The sequence below is a fragment of the Calypte anna genome, chromosome 2, assembly GCF_003957555.1.
Source record: "Calypte anna isolate BGI_N300 chromosome 2, bCalAnn1_v1.p, whole genome shotgun sequence".
NCBI lineage: Eukaryota > Metazoa > Chordata > Aves > Apodiformes > Trochilidae > Calypte > Calypte anna.
The window spans coordinates 51,011,632-51,029,555 of NC_044245.1; the positions used below are offsets into that span (position 1 = coordinate 51,011,632).

General features: G+C 46.5%; 1 protein-coding gene across 4 annotated transcripts in view; it reads left to right on the plus strand.

Moving 5' to 3' along the window:
- The first annotated feature begins 1,110 nt into the window (after nucleotides 1-1,110).
- STARD3NL (STARD3 N-terminal like) overlaps nucleotides 1,111-17,924 on the plus strand; it is a 66,596-nt gene continuing 49,782 nt past the window's right edge. For all 4 annotated transcript variants that reach the window (XM_030445625.1, XM_030445626.1, XM_030445628.1 and 1 more), the window contains exon 1: nucleotides 1,111-1,218. The gene's annotated coding sequence lies outside the window, so the exon portion shown is untranslated. The remainder of the gene's footprint in view (nucleotides 1,219-17,924) is intronic.

Below are 17,924 nucleotides of genomic sequence, written 5' to 3' on the forward strand. Positions count from 1 at the left end.
GCCCCCTGAGAAGGGATGGGGTTTTGTGGAGCCAGGTAGGCTCCAGACAGCCAGCAACCACTGGCTCAAACACTGGCTCAAATAGCTGCAGCCTTTTTTCTGAAACACTGAACTTTAGACAAAGCATACAACATACAGGCTTTCATGAGACCTCACCTGGGGTATTGTGTCCACTTAAGGGAACCCCAATACAAGAAGGACATGGACCTGTTGGAGCAAGTCCAGAGGAGGGACCACAAAGATTACTAATTGGAGCACCTGCCCTATGGGGACAGATTGAGGTACTTGGGGTTGTTCAGCCTGGCAAAGAGAAGGCTCCAGGGAGACCTTATCACAGTCTTCCAGTACCTGAAGGGGGCCCATAAGGAACCTGGGGAGGGACTATTCTACGAAGCCATGTAGTCATAAGACAAGAGGCAGCCGTTTCAAATTGGAAGAAAGTAGATTTAGGTTAGACATTAGGAAGAAATGATTTAGTGTGAGAGTGGTGAAACACTGGAACAGGTTGCCCAGGGAAGTTTTGGATATCCCCTCCATGAAAGGTTTCAAGGACAGAGTGGATGGGACTTTGAGCAGCCTGTACTAGTGGTACGTGTCCCTGTCTATGGCAGGGGTTTGGAGGGATTCTTCCACCCCAAGCCATTTTAGGATTCTGTTGTATGTAACCATTTGACAAGCTTTGGGCTTCAAGAAGGATGGAGACCATACTTTCCCAAAGGAACAGATAAAAGTGGCCAGTTGGATGAGTTTCTCTCATATTTTCAAATCAATTGTGCTTGGATTTTCCGGTATTAACCTCCGTAAGCAGAGGAACTCTGCTCTGAGAAGATGCTGGACGCTGAGGAGCATCTAAGCCAAGGACAGCTACCCAGGCTCACTGCTCGGAGCATTCACAATAAAAAAGAGGAGCCCCGCTGTGAGGCGCTCGGGCCGGGCCGGCCTCAGCGCTGACTGTGCGATAAGCCCTGGCACCAAGATCAGTACGGGGCGTGTGTCAGCGGTAAGAGGTACCGGGACCTTTAATTAATACCCCTCACCTTAATGAGGGTTCAATACCCCCCGGATGAGCACCACCCCTCACGGATCAGGCACCGCCCCCGGATCAGGCCCCGCCCCGTTCGGCGCCGGACCGGGACGAGCACCTCCCATCCCGGGGCCTGCGGCGTTGCCTGGCAGCGGTGCGGGCCCTCTGCCTGGAGCCGGAGCTGCGCACCTGGGGTAAGCGTTGCCGCCGCCCCTCGCCGGGCAGCGGGGAGCGAAGGAGGGGGGGAGAAGGGACAAGGGGACGGAAAAGGCGGAGATGGGTACAGGGCCGGTTGGAGAGCGAAGGAGCGGCCTGGCCTCCGGTCCCCTCCGGTCGGAGCTGCCGCTCCGGCGAGGAGGCCGCGGCTGAGGGGAGCGGCGCGGGGGCGGGCCGGGGGGCAGCGCGAACAGCCGCCGTGGCGCCTTTTCCCTTTCCTCTTCTCTTTTCCCTTCCTCTTCCCCTTTCTTTTCCCTTCCGTTTTCCCTTCGTCTTCCCCTTCCGCCAGAGCCCCATCTCTCCCTGGGAAGTGGGCCTAGGGGTCACCCGCTCCCTCTCTCAGGACGGCTTTGTGTGTGTCCCCCGCCCCCGGTACGGCGCCCGCTGTCCGGCTGGTGCGGTGGAAGTAGAGAAAGGGCGCTTGGCAGGGGCGGGGAGAGGAAAAGGAGGAGGAGGAGGAAGAAGAAGAAGAAAAAGCAGGAGGAGGAGGTCACATGCCGGTAGGCGGCCGGGTGCAGCTTGATGGGGAATGAGGGTCTCCTCTGTGGGAAGCGGGGTGCCTGCCCATGGGCTGGGGCCATGCTCGGCGGCAGCGCTGCCTGTGCTGCCTCTCCTGATGCTGGCCGGCTGGAAGGCTGGAGGAGGAGGAGGAGGATTGCTTCTCCCCTCTTTCTCAGATCTTAGTTCAGCAAATAATCTTCACGGAGCCGCCGTGACCTGTTCGTCCTGCTGATACCGGTGTGAGCTAAACAGGATGTGTGCAGCTCTGGTTGCCATCGTGGGAAGATGGTTCACTGAGGTTTAATTTTAGCATTGTGCAGAATTTGGAGATGCGTTGCCTGATTTCAGCATGGGAATGAAAAGCAGGTCATTCGTTCTTGAAATGCACCGTTTTTTATGTACCTTCAGGGTTACACTCGAACGTCCGCAGAGCAAAGAGGTGAAGCTTACCGCAGTTTTACCTCCACTAGCTGTTAAAGTTGCTCATTGATGAAGTGCTAACATGAAGTCGGTTACCAATTTCTTAGTAGTCAGGTGCACGTAGATACAGTGGTTGACTTTATCAGTGGAAACATTCACCACAAATACTAAACTTGAAGAAAGAGGGGTTTTGGTTTGTTTGAAGTCATGTTAGTGTTTAATGGGACAAGGCTTATTTCGGTTGCTGTTGCTTTTCGCATATGTTTGCTGTTTTAAGAAAGCCAGCTATATCGTGCTCTACTTTTTATTTACTGAGAGTGTTCCGGGCCAGACACTTCTGGTAAAATGCACCAGTGGTCCTCTTGCTGTGACACAGGTCATTAACTTTGAGTGTTTTTCTGTTAGTTGCATGTTAGAGTTTTTCAGGGTTAATTTTTTTCTTTCGTAGACGTGGTATGTGGAGAAAGAAATATTTGGCTTTTTAGTGATGCTGGCATTTGTGAATTACTAAATTCGTAGTTCACAGGGATTGAGCATTTTTGGTTTTGGTGCATTTGGGCTAGAAAGTGGTTTTCTTGATTTCTGATGTTGATCAATTCTCAAGGGTTCAGGCATGAGTTTTTCAGGAGTTTCAGACAATTGTTCTAAGGCTTCATTTATGAGACAGAAGGTATTTAGACTTGAGCATTTGAAACTTTGTCAGACCATCCTAGTGAAAGATCCATTTTATTACCTGTACTTGTTGAAATGTTCTACATGATCAAACCTGTTTCTCGTGAGCAGGATTAATGACTATCAGTGAATTCCCTCAGGAAGCACAGTACTACCAGTGCTTTTGCAGAAGTTTGGTGACATGGTAATGGGACGTCTTGTGATACCAGAAGCTGTGATTCCTCATGGTTAACCAGCAGCATCCCGCAGCTTAGCTGAGTCACTTGAAAGGATCACAGGTGTATTGTTAGTTGAAAAATCTTGTTAGAGGTTACCTTGTGTTCTAAAATGGGTGCTGTTTTTTGTTTTTAATAATGTCTGAAGCGCTCTCTCAAGAACTCCCAGGGCTTGAGTTGGAGAAAACTTTTGCACCGTTTTGTTGAATAGGTTTTAAGGGGGCTGAGGGAATGCTGTGTGTATCCCGCTAGTAGAATAAATGGGCAGCGTATTTGAGGAAGAATCTTGCACTTCTGTGCTAGCCAAAGAGAAGGGCTTTTCCTTGTCCGGGTGGCATCTAAATAGCAGACCTGGGACCCGTCTTTGTTGTTGAATTGGAGAAACGAAAGAAAGGTGTCATACATGTTGTTGTATGTAATAAAGCAGTATCCTAGTGGATGTTTGAAGCAATCAGAAATTAACTGCAACTTAGATATTTGAACATTATGATTATCATACCAGTTACTGTATTAAGCTCTGGTCTTGTAAGGATTTTTCTGTTTCCTGTGACCCATAGTGTGTTGCTGCAGCCTAAACAGGTAACAGAAGTAGAAATGCAAGAGTTTCTATCAGAAAAGAAATCCTTTGGGAAGGACAGGGAGAGGTAATGAACTGGTGGGTTTTCTGTATCCTATATGAGGAAACCATGGGAAGGGAGTGCTTGATTTTTTTTTTTTTTAATCTTGTTAGGAATGGCTATTGCAATGATTTAAGTGTCAGCTTTTGATCAGGAAAGACTTTAGTACTGAAAGCTTGTGGTTTTCACAGTACTTTAGCACCTTTTCCAGAGTGTTGGCTGTATCATCCTACATTTCTGGTTGAAAATTAAAAAATAAAAATCCCAATTTTTTTTTAAACTGTCACAGTAAACTCTTTAAGGTGGAAACTGTTGTGCAGCACTGTTGTCAGAGACATACATAAAGGGTGTTGAGGGTTTGTTTTCAGTAGGTTTCCACAGGAATTGTAGCACAGTGTTAGTTGGGGTGTGTAGTTATGTTTTCCCAGAGCAGGGTCTGTTTCCTCAGTGCACGGAGCCGCTCTGCACAGAGTCGAGGGATTTCTTTATTGCAGTTCTGCAGAGGAAGGGGTGCCTGGTGATAAATGCCCAGAGCTAGCACAGCTTCCTCATAACAGGGTTTCTTTTCTACTCCCCAAAATGCTAAATGACCTGATCTCTAAGTATACCCAAAGCATTTGTCTGCAGGATTGGTGCGCTTGTTCTTTGCTTGCCCTTAAAGCAGCAGTGCTTCTACTTTTCCCTGGGCATGGCCAGAGGGTGGGGGATCCTTCCACCCCGAGGCTAGGGTATTTTAGTGTGTTAATGAGGTGAGTTCACAGTAAGTTGACTTAGTGATTGTTTTCTGTTACCTGTTTTACTTAGTACTCAGGGCTAAGTCTGCATCTTCCATTCACCTTTTAGTCACACAAAGATAAAGCTGAGTGGACCCCCCACCCTCATCAACCCTGTCCTGGTCTTTTTTGACAACTTTAAGTAGATATGGTTTCTCTGATGTTTTGAAATAGTATTGCCATTTTCTAAAATTGCCTGCATGTAACACTTTCACTTTTGTTTTTTGCTGAAACTTCTTTTTTTTTCTTTCTGATATTAACTGGGAATTTAACCTGAAACACATGGGCTAGCTCTTGCCCATGTGTAAGTAAAGTCTTCCTGAGGCTCTGAGGGCATGAAAGGAGTGCAGTGCTAGCCTTGCTTCTTTTAATTAACTCTTTTTGTGGGCAGGGCTACAGCTGGCTGGCAGCCAGTGCCCAGCAGTATTCCTCAGGGCTGAAGCCTGGGGCCAGTTCCTCTCAATGTTTTTGTCAATGATTTGGATGCAGGAGGTGAATGCACTGTTGGATGGTTTGGAGATGGTAGGAATCTGGAAGGTGCTGTTGGCTCTCTTGAGGGAAGAGAGGTCTTGCAGAGGGATCCTCCAGACAAGCTGGAGGATGGGGCTTTGATTGATGGGATGAAATTTAAAAAGTCCAAATTCTGTCTTCTGCCCCTAGGACAGAGTAATGATGGAGAGAGGTCTAAACTGGGAGAGGAGTAGCTGGAGATCAGCCCTGCAGAAAGGGGTGTGGGAGGCTGATAGGAGGCTCAACAGGAGTCAGCAGTGCGGCCTGGCAGTCAGGAGGGCAAAATTGCATCCTCAGACACATCAAACATAAGTAAAGAGACCAGGGTACTCAAGGCGCCATCCAACCTGGTGTTGAAGAACTTGAAGGGAGGGGGCAGTCGCAGCTTCCTTGGGCAGCCTGTTCAGTGTCTCAGCACCATCACAATAAAGAATTTTTTCTTAATGTTTAACCTAAATATCTCCCCTCTTCAAGTTTTAATCCCTTTCCCCTCATACTCTCACTACACATCCATGTAGAAAACCCTGCCCCAGCATTTTTGTAGGCCCCCTTCAGATATTAGAAAGCCACTATCAGGTTGCTTTGGCGTTTCCTCTTCCCCAGGCGGAACAACCCCAATTTCCTCATCCTGTCTTCATCGGGGAGATGCTCCAGCCCTTTGATCATTCTCCTGGCTCCCCTCTGGACATAGAGCTCCATGTCCTCTGGAGCTCTATGTCCTTCTTATCGTGAGGGACTCCAGAACTCCAGGTGGAGTCTCCCAAGAAGAGAATAGAGTGGGAGAATCAGTTCAGTCAGCTAAGTGTCTGTGCTTCTTTTGTTGCAGTCCAGGAGACAGTTTGCTTTCTGGGCTGCAAGCAGACACTGATGGCTCCTGTTAAGCTTGTGGTCCACCACTACCCCCAAGTGCTTCTCCTCAGGGCTGTCCACAGTCCTTTCTTAGTTTAGAGGTCAGAATTGTCACACAGGACAGCGCCAAATGCTTTGCAGAGGTCCAGGATGATGATGTGTGTTGCTTTGCCTTTGTCCACTGAGGCTGAGACACCATCCTAAGAAGCCACCAAATGAGTCAGACAGGCCTTAGAATTCGTGAAGCCGTGCTGGCTGTCAGCAATCACCCCTTTGTTATCCACATGCCCTAAGGAGGATCTCCTCCATGATCTTGGCAGGCACAGAGGTGAGACTGAGTGGCCTGTAGTTCCCTGGCTCATCTTCCCTTTTCTTTTCCATGTTTGAAAATGAGGGTTCTATTTCCCCTCCCCCAGTAGTACCCTTAAAGGTACTGAAGGTGGTTCCGTTGCTGGTGCTGAATGAGTGCCATCTGCAGATCCGTGCACAGTTGTCTTGGTGGAGAGTTGGTGGCCTGCAGTTTGGTAGCATCCACTTGTCCCTTTTTGTCAGGCCCTTGGAGTAGGTGGTCACTGCAGGTCTGGTAAGAGCTGAACTGTGCCACTCTACCTACTGCCCTCCAGTTGAGTCAAATGAAGGTGAGACTGTTCCTGACCTGAAATGCCAGGGTTGTGTTTTGTTTTTTTTTCTCTGAACCACTGTCAAGGACACATAACACAAAGGATACAAGTAGAAGCATTTTAATTTTTGACATTCTTTTATTTTTTAAGCTTAATTCCATTTTGCTTTCTCTTTCTTACCTTGTTTCAGGAGAGATGTTCTCAAGGATTAGCTGAGTGTGCAAGTGTAGCCAGAAGCAGGCTGGTGCACTGCTCAGCTTAGCCTGGAAAACATCACTTGAAGTCTGTCACAAGAAAGTCAGAGATGGACAGAAAGTGCCAGCACTGTTTGGAGAGCGTGAGCTCTGGAGCCTGCATGGGCAGTGTGGGTTTCTGTCTCTCTCTTGTTTCTTATGACAAGGAGAAGTTAATGGCACAGATTCCAGCAGGATTGCCATGACCTCGAGCTAGCCAGGCCAGTTGGTTAAAACTCTGTTTGAACTCCCTTTGACTCCATTCAACTGTGTTTGATTTTGTGCCTTTGTCTCGCTTTGATTCTGACTCCCTGACCTTGCTACTGTTATTACCAATTCTGGGCTCTGCATAGGGCTCTTCCTGGCCTCTTTGGGACTTTGTTTGTCTCCTGGCTTTTTCTCCTTCTGGGATCCATTAAACTTGGTTTAAATGCTCTTGACTCATTTTTCCTTTGCACTGCCCTTGTCTCCAGTGTAGCCACTTACCTGTTGGTGCTGACTTGACTCTTCCTGTCTTGACTTTTTCAGGAGTCTTCCTGAAAATTGAGCTTGTGTGACCTCTCTTTTAGTCTTCTTTTAGTGTTTGTGTCCTCCTCACGGGTGGCTTCTTTTAGTAGTCTTCCCGTAGCCTGTGCAGACTCTTCCTGCCCTCTCTTTGCCTTTGGCTCTTGACTAGCTTTTTCTTAGTAAGATATTTGATCCTTTTTGTTCCTATGGATCCTTTTGAGTCAAACTTACCTTAGAGATTAACTCATTTTGAGGCGTAATTTTTAGTCAGACTTTTGTTGACTACTTTATTCTTCGTCTTTGAGTCTTCTTGTTTTGAGTGAAACTTTTGGGGACTTCTTTATTCCTCTTCTTTGCGTCTTCTCTGAATCTTCTCTGAGTCTTTGTGTCCTTCTCATGTCTGTGCTCTTTAAGGAGACTTCCTGTATTCTCTGAGGACTGACTCTTCTTGGGCTCTCTGAGTTTGTCTGTGTTCTCTATTTGGTTCTTTTTGGGTTTTGACGTTGTTCTTCGATGCATCATGGCCCTATTTCCCCCTTGGGAATTTGGGACTCTGTTTGACTGTATTTTTATAAAGGCTGACTTCGGGGGTCAAGTTTTGGGTGCCAAGTTTTAGAGGCAGTGTAACCTTTAAGGTTAGCTCTGTTTTGGGGGCTGTGTTTAGACTGTTGTTTGGGTGTTCTTTGAGTCTTTGTGTCCTCCACGTGCCTGGTTGCTTGAAGGAGTCATCTTGTAGCCTGTGAGGACTCCTCCTGGCCTCTCCTTGCCTTTGGCTCTGAAGTAGCTTTTTTCATACCTACCACTTGAGCTCTTATGGCCCCATGAATCCTTTCTGTCTTTTTGGGAATGCCATCTGACTCCATTTTCCTGTGTCTTCTAAGGGCTAGCGTGAGGTGCTTCTGTTTTGGTTCTGATTTCTGGATGCTGATTCATTTTGAATGTTGAACTTACCTGTAGAGGTTAGCTGATTTTGAGGCTACCATGTTAGGCTATCTTTTGGGGGCTGCATTTTGCCTCTTCTTTGGGTGTTCTTGAATTCCTCCTTGAGCCCTGTTTGAGGGCTTTTTCAGGCTTCTCTAAGTGTTTGTGTCCTCCTCCTGGCTGGGCTTCTTAAGGAGTCCATCCTGTAGTCCATGAGGACTCTTCTTGGGCTCGCTTTGCCTTTGGCTCTGAAGAAGCTTTTTTATATTAAGCTACTTGAGCACTTAGGACCCCATTCATCTTTTCTTTGTATTTTTCGGAGTCCCATCTGCCTCCATTTGACAGCAGTATCTTTAGGGACTAACTTGAGGTGATGGTTTTTGGGGGTTATTCTTTAAGGGCTAAGCCAGTTGGTTAAAACTGCGTTTGAACTCCCTTGGACTCCTCTCAACTGTATTTGATTTTGTGCCTTTGTCTCGATTTGATTCTGACTCTTCCAGGCCTGCTCTTCCCTGGCCTCTATTTGACTTTGGCTCTCTACTGGCTGTGTCTCTCTTTGGGCTTCTCCTGGGCTCTGTTAAACTCGGTTTGACAGCATTTGACTCTGTTTGAAGTGATTTGCCTCATTTGGAGCCTACTTGACCCTCTTTGGAATTTTGGGACTCCAGGTTGACTTTCTTTACCTCAACTTACCTGCACTTTTCCTTTCCTGACCTTTTCCTTCCTGACTTGCTCCTTCTTTGTTTTGGTTGGGACTCTTCCTGGACTGTATTTCACTCTTGTTTGATGCTGTTTGGATAGTCCAGTTGGACTCCTTTTTGTATCTTCCTGTGCTCTTCCTGCTTTGCATCCTTCTGCCTTGAGTCCTCCTGCCTGGCCTCTGTGTGCCCCCTTTGTAGCCTCTGTTATTACCATTGGTGGGCTCTGCACAGGGCTCTTCCTGGCCTCTTTGGGACTTTGCATCTCTCCTGACCTCTTTTAGTAGCCTTTCTGTAGCCTGTGCAGACTCTTCCTGCCCTCTCTATGCCTTTGGCTCTTGACTAACTTTTTCTTAGTAAGATACTTGTTCTATATATCTCTATATGGATCCTTGTCAGTCAAACTTACCTTGGAGGTTAACTCATTTTGAAGGTAACATTTTTGTCACTTGGTCTCCCTGGGGTCTCTTTACATGATCTCATCCTTTCAGGAGTCTCAGGAGTCCCGATGGAGTCCCATTGGACTCCATTTCATTCTGATTTTGGAGTCTAACTTTTGCAGGCTACCTTGTACACTTGCTTTTGTCCCTTTCTGGCATCCTCTTGCCTGGATTCTTCTAGGACTCTTTGTGGGTTCTGCTGGGACACTTCCTTGATTCTGTTAAGACTCTTGCTGGACCCTCTGACTGTGACTATGAACCTGCTTTGTCTCCCTTAGGGCTTTGTTTGACTGTGCTCTTTGATCAGTTCTGCCATAGTTGAGAACCTTTTGGAATTTTTCCTGAGTTCCATCTGAGTCGATGTGACTGTATCTTTAAGGGGAAACTATAGGGGTTAATTTGGGGGGCTGATTTTTTCAGGAGAGCAAACTTTTTAAGGTTAACTAATTTTAGGCTAATTTTGGAGGTTAACTTTTGGGAGCTGTGTTTGTTATTTGGGGGGGCTAATCCTTAAGGGCTAATTACAGGAGATGAATTTTGGGGGTAATTTTTGAAAGGTGATTGTCTTTTAGAGGTTAGCTAAGTTTTTAGGGTTAACTAACTTTTAAATTTTAAGCATTTTTTAACTGTTTAGACTCATTTTGTATCTTTAAGGGCTAACTTGGGGTGCTTATTTGGGGGGGCTGATTCTTAAGTGATTAATTTTGGGGGTAATTTTTAAAAGGTGATTGTCTTTTAGAGGTTAGCTAAGTTTTTAGGGTTAACTAACTTTTAAATTTAAGCATTTTTTAACTTTTTAGACTCATTTTGGTGGCTGCATTTTGACTCTTTTTTCTAGGGTTCACCTCTTCTTTCAGGCAAGGGTTTTTTGGGGTTTTGTTGTGTTTTGTTTTTCAGGTTGTCTAATTCTTTCTTGTTGATTAATTTTGAGGTGACCTTTGGGGCCTTTTTTATCTCTATTTTGGCTGTTCTTTAAGGGTTGTGCTCTGAAGTAGTTTTCATTGGGACCTTTTCTCCTCTTTATGCCAGGACTCTCTAAGGCCTTTTTTTCACATTCTTTTAACTCTTCCGCTTTCTTTTTTTTTTTTGACTCTTTTGGGTTTTTTTGACTCTTTGCTCCTATTCACTCTGTCTGAGTTTTTCTTCTGAACTTTGAGTTTATATTTTGTGTCTAAGTTTTGAGGGCTGAGTTTTCAGTCTACGTTGGTTCCGTGGAGATTCTCTCTCCTTTTGCTCTCCTTTGGGCCTTTGTGACATCATCACAGCTCAGCTCTTTCAGGACAATCCCTGTAAGTCTGTTAGGACACTTCCCAGCTTCTTCTTTTTGACTTTGTTCTGTTTTTCCCCTTATGATCCTATTAACCCTTCTGGAGGTTAAAGCCCAGTGCCAGGGTTTTTAGGGCTGTTGCTATTCTCTCTTTGGACTCTTCGAGGCCTTTTTCTGAGCTTTGCTGTGTAGTAGCTTTGTCTCCCTCTGGGATGCATTTGACTCTTTTTTTACCTTCTTTATGTGGTTTTGTCTTTTTTTTTGCCCTTTTGGGATTATTGGGAGTCCATCGGGACCCCATATCTGGACTCCATCTGGATGTTTTTTGACCCAATTTTTCTCTTTTTTACTCCTTCTGTCCTCCTTCATTATTTTGCCTCCTCCATGGAGGCCTCTAAAGTCTTCCTGGCCTTACCCTTGGAGCCCCCCCTGGGGGTCTAAGCAAACTTCCTCCTGCCAGATGTGGGGCAGGAGGGCCACCTCTTGGAGCAGGAGCAGCAGCCCCTGGGCACAGTGGCCCAAAGGAGCCGTGGCAAGGGGCCGTGCTCGGTGCTGCAGAGGAAGGCAAAAAAACCCCAGGGAGACTTGTAAGGCCCCGGTGGGGGAAAAAAAGCCTTCCTCCCCCCAGCTGCAGGGCAAGAGGGGCCAGGGTGGTGGTGCAGGAGCATCAGGCAGTAAGCCAGGCCAAATGGGCCAGAGGAGGCCTGAGAAGGGGTGCTGCTCAATGCTGCAGAGGAAGGCAAAAAACCCCGGGGCCCAGGGCCAATCTGCCCCGGGGGAAAATTCCTTCCTGACCCCAGCAGAGCTGGCGATCGGCTGCTCCCTGAGCATCTGAGCGAGACTGCCTCCTTGACACAAGGGCACCTCCTGCAGATGCTCCAGCCCAACTCTGCCTCAACCTGGAGCCATCTCAGGGGCTTCCCAGAGTGGCCACATGCACCCAGCCTGATTGGCTTTGGGGAGAAATCCTTTCCCGTGCCTGGTGAGACACCGGTGGGTGCTCCAAAGCCCTGAGAGCCCTTGCAACATCTCTGCATCACTCACAGTTGCTGCCCCTGGCTCAGGAGGGGAAGAAGATGGTGACCTTGGTCTTCCTGGGTGTCCAGCTGAGAGAAGCCTTGTAGCCCGGGGCATCTCCATGTGTTGGTGGTGGTTCTCATCTGAAGCAGCCTAGTCCTCCCTCAGCCCCCTTGCAAGGAATTCCAGGAGCTTCCCGAGGACTTGCAGTCAGATGTCTTCAGGCTGCCCCAGCGCCAGCTCTGGCAGCAAAGCCAGGAGGATGCCCCCTTTTATAGTGTCCCGGGGCATTGTGACTGCTGCTTTGGTGGTGGTGCCATTGTGACATGGGGGTGATGGGGACAAACCCCCTGCAGAGCCCCTCCCCCCAGGGCTTCCTTTGGGAAGCATTGGGTGCTGACCTTGAGGCAGGCCCTGCCCTTGGAGGCCATGCTCTGGGCACAGCTGCTGGGTGTCCCTGGTGCCTTCTGAGTCTTGGCTCCCAGTGACAAAGCCAGTCAGTGCTGTTGCTTTTCTCTCGGGCCATGGCAGAAGGCTTATTTCTCTTCCTGTTATTTCTTGTATATGGTTGCTGTTTTAAGAAGGCCAGCTCCATCGTGCTCTGCTTTTTCTTTCTTGATAGTGTTCCGGGCCAGACACTTGTGGTAAAATGCACCAGTGGTCCTCTTGCTGTGACACAGGTCATTAACTTTGAGTGTTTTTCTGTTAGTTGCATGTTAGAGTTTTTCAGGGTTAATTTTTTTCTTTCGTAGACGTGGTATGTGGAGAAAGAAATATTTGGCTTTTTAGTGATGCTGGCATTTGTGAATTACTAAATTTGTAGTTCACAGGGATTGAGCATTTTTGGTTTTGGTGCATTTGGGCTAGAAAGTGGTTTTCTTGATTTCTGATGTTGATCAATTCTCAAGGGTTCAGGCATGAGTTTTTCAGGAGTTTCAGACAATTGTTCTAAGGCTTCATTTATGAGACAGAAGGTATTTAGACTTGAGCATTTGAAACTTTGTCAGACCATCCTAGTGAAAGATCCATTTTATTACCTGTACTTGTTGAAATGTTCTACATGATGAAACCTGTTTCTCGTGAGCAGGGTTACTGAATATCAGTGAATTCCCTCAGGAAGCACAGTACTACCAGTGCTTTTGCAGAAGTTTGGTGACATGGTAATGGGACGTCTTGTGATACCAGAAGCTGTGATTCCTCATGGTTAACCAGCAGCATCCCGCAGCTTAGCTGAGTCACTTGAAAGGATCACAGGTGTATTGTTAGTTGAAAAATCTTGTTAGAGGTTACCTTGTGTTCTAAAATGGGTGCTGTTTTTGTTTTTAATAATGTCTGAAGCGCTCTCTCAAGAACTCCCAGGGCTTGAGTTGGAGAAAACTTTTGCACCGTTTTGTTGAATAGGTTTTAAGGGGGCTGAGGGAATGCTGTGTGTATCCCGCTAGTAGAATAAATGGGCAGCGTATTTGAGGAAGAATCTTGCACTTCTGTGCTAGCCAAAGAGAAGGGCTTTTCCTTGTCCGGGTGGCATCTAAATAGCAGACCTGGGACCCGTCTTTGTTGTTGAATTGGAGAAACGAAAGAAAGGTGTCATACATGTTGTTGTATGTAATAAAGCAGTATCCTAGTGGATGTTTGAAGCAATCAGAAATTAACTGCAACTTAGATATTTGAACATTATGATTATCATACCAGTTACTGTATTAAGCTCTGGTCTTGTAAGGATTTTTCTGTTTCCTGTGACCCATAGTGTGTTGCTGCAGCCTAAACAGGTAACAGAAGTAGAAATGCAAGAGTTTCTATCAGAAAAGAAATCCTTTGGGAAGGACAGGGAGAGGTAATGAACTGGTGGGTTTTCTGTATCCTATATGAGGAAACCATGGGAAGGGAGTGCTTGATTTTTTTTTTTTAAATCTTGTTAGGAATGGCTATTGCTATGGTTTAAGTGTCAGCTTTTGATCAGGAAAGACTTTAGTACTGAAAGCTTGTGGTTTTCACAGTACTTTAGCACCTTTTCCAGAGTGTTGGCTGTATCATCCTACATTTCTGGTTGAAAATTAAAAAATAAAAATCCCAATTTTTTTTAAACTGTCACAGTAAACTCTTTAAGGTGGAAACTGTTGTGCAGCACTGTTGTCAGAGACATACATAAAGGGTGTTGAGGGTTTGTTTTCAGTAGGTTTCCACAGGAATTGTAGCACAGTGTTAGTTGGGGTGTGTAGTTATGTTTTCCCAGAGCAGGGTCTGTTTCCTCAGTGCACGGAGCCGCTCTGCACAGAGTCGAGGGATTTCTTTATTCCAGTTCTGCAGAGGAAGGGGTGCCTGGTGATAAATGCCCAGAGCTAGCACAGCTTCCTCATAACAGGGTTTCTTTTCTACTCCCCAAAATGCTAAATGACCTGATCTCTAAGTATACCCAAAGCATTTGTCTGCAGGATTGGTGCACTTGTTCTTTGCTTGCCCTTAAAGCAGCAGTGCTTCTACTTTTCCCTGGGCATGGGCAGAGGGTGGGGGTCCTTCCACCCCGAGGGAGGGTATTTTAGTGTGTTAATGAGGTGAGTTCACAGTAAGTTGACTTAGTGATTGTTTTCTGTTACCTGTTTTACTTAGTACTCAGGGCTAAGTCTGCATCTTCCATTCACCTTTTAGTCACACAAAGATAAAGCTGAGTGGACCCCCCACCCTCATCAACCCTTTCCTGGTCCTTTTTGACAACTTTAAGTAGATATGGTTTCTCTGATGTTTTGAAATAGTATTGCCATTTTCTAAAATTGCCTGCATGTAACACTTTCACTTTTGGTTTTTGCTGAAACTTCTTTTGTTTTCTTTCTGATATTAACTGGGAATTTAACCTGAAACACATGGGCTAGCTCTTGCCCATGTGTAAGTAAAGTCTTCCTGAGGCTCTGAGGGCATGAAAGGAGTGCAGTGCTAGCCTTGCTTCTTTTAATTAACTCTTTTTGTGGGCAGGGCTACAGCTGGCTGGCAGCCAGTGCCCAGCAGTATTCCTCAGGGCTGAAGCCTGGGGCCAGTTCCTCTCAATGTTTTTGTCAATGATTTGGATGCAGGAGGTGAATGCACTGTTGGATGGTTTGGAGATGGTAGGAATCTGGAAGGTGCTGTTGGCTCTCTTGAGGGAAGAGAGGTCTTGCAGAGGGATCCTCCAGACAAGCTGGAGGATGGGGCTTTGATTGATGGGATGAAATTTAAAAAGTCCAAATTCTGTCTTCTGCCCGTAGGGCAGAGTAATGCTGGAGAGAGGTCTAAATTGGGAGAGGAGTAGCTGGAGATCAGCCCTGCAGAAAGGGGTGTGGGAGGCTGATAGGAGGCTCAACAGGAGTCAGCAGTGCGGCCTGGCAGTCAGGAGGGCAAAATTGCATCCTCAGACACATCAAACATAAGTAAAGAGACCAGGGTACTCAAGGCGCCATCCAACCTGGTGTTGAACAACTTGAAGGGAGGGGGCTGTTGCAGCTTCCTTGGGCAGCCTGTTCAGTGTCTCAGCACCATCACAATAAAGAATTTTTTCTTAATGTTTAACCTAAATATCTCCCCTCTTCAAGTTTTAAACCCTTTCCCCTCATACTCTCACTACACATCCATGTAGAAAACACTCCACCAGCTTTTTTGTAGGCCCCCTTGAGATATTAGAAAGCCCCTATAAGGTTGCCTTGGTGTTTCCTCTTCCCCAGGCGGAACAACCCCAATTTCCTCATCCTGTCTTCATTGGGGAGATGCTCCAGCCCTCTGATCATTCTCCTGGCTCTCCTCTGGACATAGCTCCATGTCCTCTGGAGCTCTATGTCCTTCTTATCGTGAGGGACTCCAGAACTCCAGGTGGAGTCTCCCAAGAAGAGAATAGAGTGGGAGAATCAGTTCAGTCAGCTAAGTGTCTGTGCTTCTTTTGTTGCAGTCCAGGAGACAGTTTGCTTTCTGGGCTGCAAGCAGACACTGATGGCTCCTGTTAAGCTTGTGGTCCACCACTACCCCCAAGTGCTTCTCCTCAGGGCTGTCCACAGTCCTTTCTTAGTTTAGAGGTCAGAATTGTCACACAGGACAGCGCCAAATGCTTTGCACAGGTCCAGGATGATGATGTGTGTTGCTTTGCCTTTGTCCACTGAGGCTGAGACACCATCCTAAGAAGCCACCAAATGAGTCAGACAGGCCTTAGAATTCGTGAAGCCGTGCTGGCTGTCAGCAATCACCCGTTTGTTATCCACATGCCCTAAGGAGGATCTCCTCCATGATCTTGGCAGGCACAGAGGTGAGACTGAGTGGCCTGTAGTTCCCTGGCTCATCTTCCCTTTTCTTTTCCATGTTTGAAAATGAGGGTTCTATTTCCCCTCCCCCAGTAGTACCCTTAAAGGTACTGAAGGCGGTTCCGTTGCTGGTGCTGAATGAGTGCCATCTGCAGATCCGTGCACGGTTGTCTTGGTGGAGAGTTGGTGGCCTGCAGTTTGGTAGCATACGCTTGTCCCTTTTTGTCAGGCCCTTGGAGTAGGTGGTCACTGCAGGTCTGGTAAGAGCTGAACTGTGCCACTCCACCTACTGCCCTCCAGTTGAGTGAAATGAAGGTGAGACTGTTCCTGACCTGAAATGCCAGGGTTGTGTTTTGTTTTTTTTTCTCCAAACCACTGTCAAGGACACATAACACAAAGGATACAAGTAGAAGCATTTTAATTTTTGACATTCTTTTATTTTTTAAGCTTAATTCCATTTTGCTTTCTCTTTCTTACCTTGTTTCAGGAGAGATGTTCTCAAGGATTAGCTGAGTGTGCAAGTGTAGCCAGAAGCAGGCTGGTGCACTGCTCAGCTTAGCCTGGAAAACATCACTTGAAGTCTGTCACAAGAAAGTCAGAGATGGACAGAAAGTGCCAGCACTGTTTGGAGAGCGTGAGCTCTGGAGCCTGCATGGGCAGTGTGGGTTTCTGTCTCTCTCTTGTTTCTTATGACAAGGAGAAGTTAATGGCACAGATTCCAGCAGGATTGCCATGACCTCGAGCTAGCCAGGCCAGTTGGTTAAAACTCTGTTTGAACTCCCTTTGACTCCATTCAACTGTGTTTGATTTTGTGCCTTTGTCTCGCTTTGATTCTGACTCTCCCTGACCTTGCTACTGTTATTACCAATCCTGGGCTCTGCATAGGGCTCTTCCTGGCCTCTTTGGGACTTTGTTTGTCTCCTGGCTTTTTCTCCTTCTGGGATCCATTAAACTTGGTTTAAATGCTCTTGACACATTTTTCCTTTGCACTGCCCTTGTCTCCAGTGTAGCCACTTACCTGTTGGTGCTGACTTGACTCTCCCTGTCTTGACTTTTTCAGGAGTCTTCCTGAAAATTGAGCTTGTGTGACCTCTCTTTTAGTCTTCTTTTAGTGTTTGTGTCCTCCTCACGGGTGGCTTCTTTTAGTAGTCTTCCCGTAGCCTGTGCAGACTCTTCCTGCCCTCTCTTTGCCTTTGGCTCTTGACTAGCTTTTTCTTAGTAAGATATTTGATCCTTTTTGTTCCTATGGATCCTTTTGAGTCAAACTTACCTTAGAGATTAACTCATTTTGAGGCGTAATTTTTAGTCAGACTTTTGTTGACTACTTTATTCTTCGTCTTTGAGTCTTCTTCTTTTGAGTCAAACTTTTGGGGACTTCTTTATTCCTCTTCTTTGCGTCTTCTCTGAATCTTCTCTGAGTCTTTGTGTCCTTCTCATGTCTGTGCTCTTTAAGGAGACTTCCTGTATTCTCTGAGGACTGACTCTTCTTGGGCTCTCTGAGTTTGTCTGTGTTCTCTATTTGTTTCTTTTTGGGTTTTGACGTTGTTCTTCGATGCATCATGGCCCTATTTCCCCCTTGGGAATTTGGGACTCTGTTTGACTGTATTTTTATAAAGGCTGACTTCGGGGGTCAAGTTTTGGGTGCCAAGTTTTAGAGGCAGTGTAACCTTTAAGGTTAGCTCTGTTTTGGGGGCTGTGTTTAGACTGTTGTTTGGGTGTTCTTTGAGTCTTTGTGTCCTCCACGTGCCTGGTTGCTTGAAGGAGTCATCTTGTAGCCTGTGAGGACTCTTCCTGGCCTCTCCTTGCCTTTGGCTCTGAAGTAGCTTTTTTCATACCTACCACTTGAGCTCTTATGGCCCCATGAATCCTTTCTGTCTTTTTGGGAATGCCATCTGACTCCATTTTCCTGTGCCTTCTAAGGGCTAGCGTGAGGTGCTTCTCTTTTGGTTCTGATTTCTGGATGCTGATTCATTTTGAATGTTGAACTTACCTGTAGAGGTTAGCTGATTTTGAGGCTACCATGTTAGGCTATCTTTTGGGGGCTGCATTTTGCCTCTTCTTTGGGTGTTCTTGAATTCCTCCTTGAGCCCTGTTTGAGGGCTTTTTCAGGCTTCTCTAAGTGTTTGTGTCCTCCTCCTGGCCGGGCTTCTTAAGGAGTCCATCCTGTA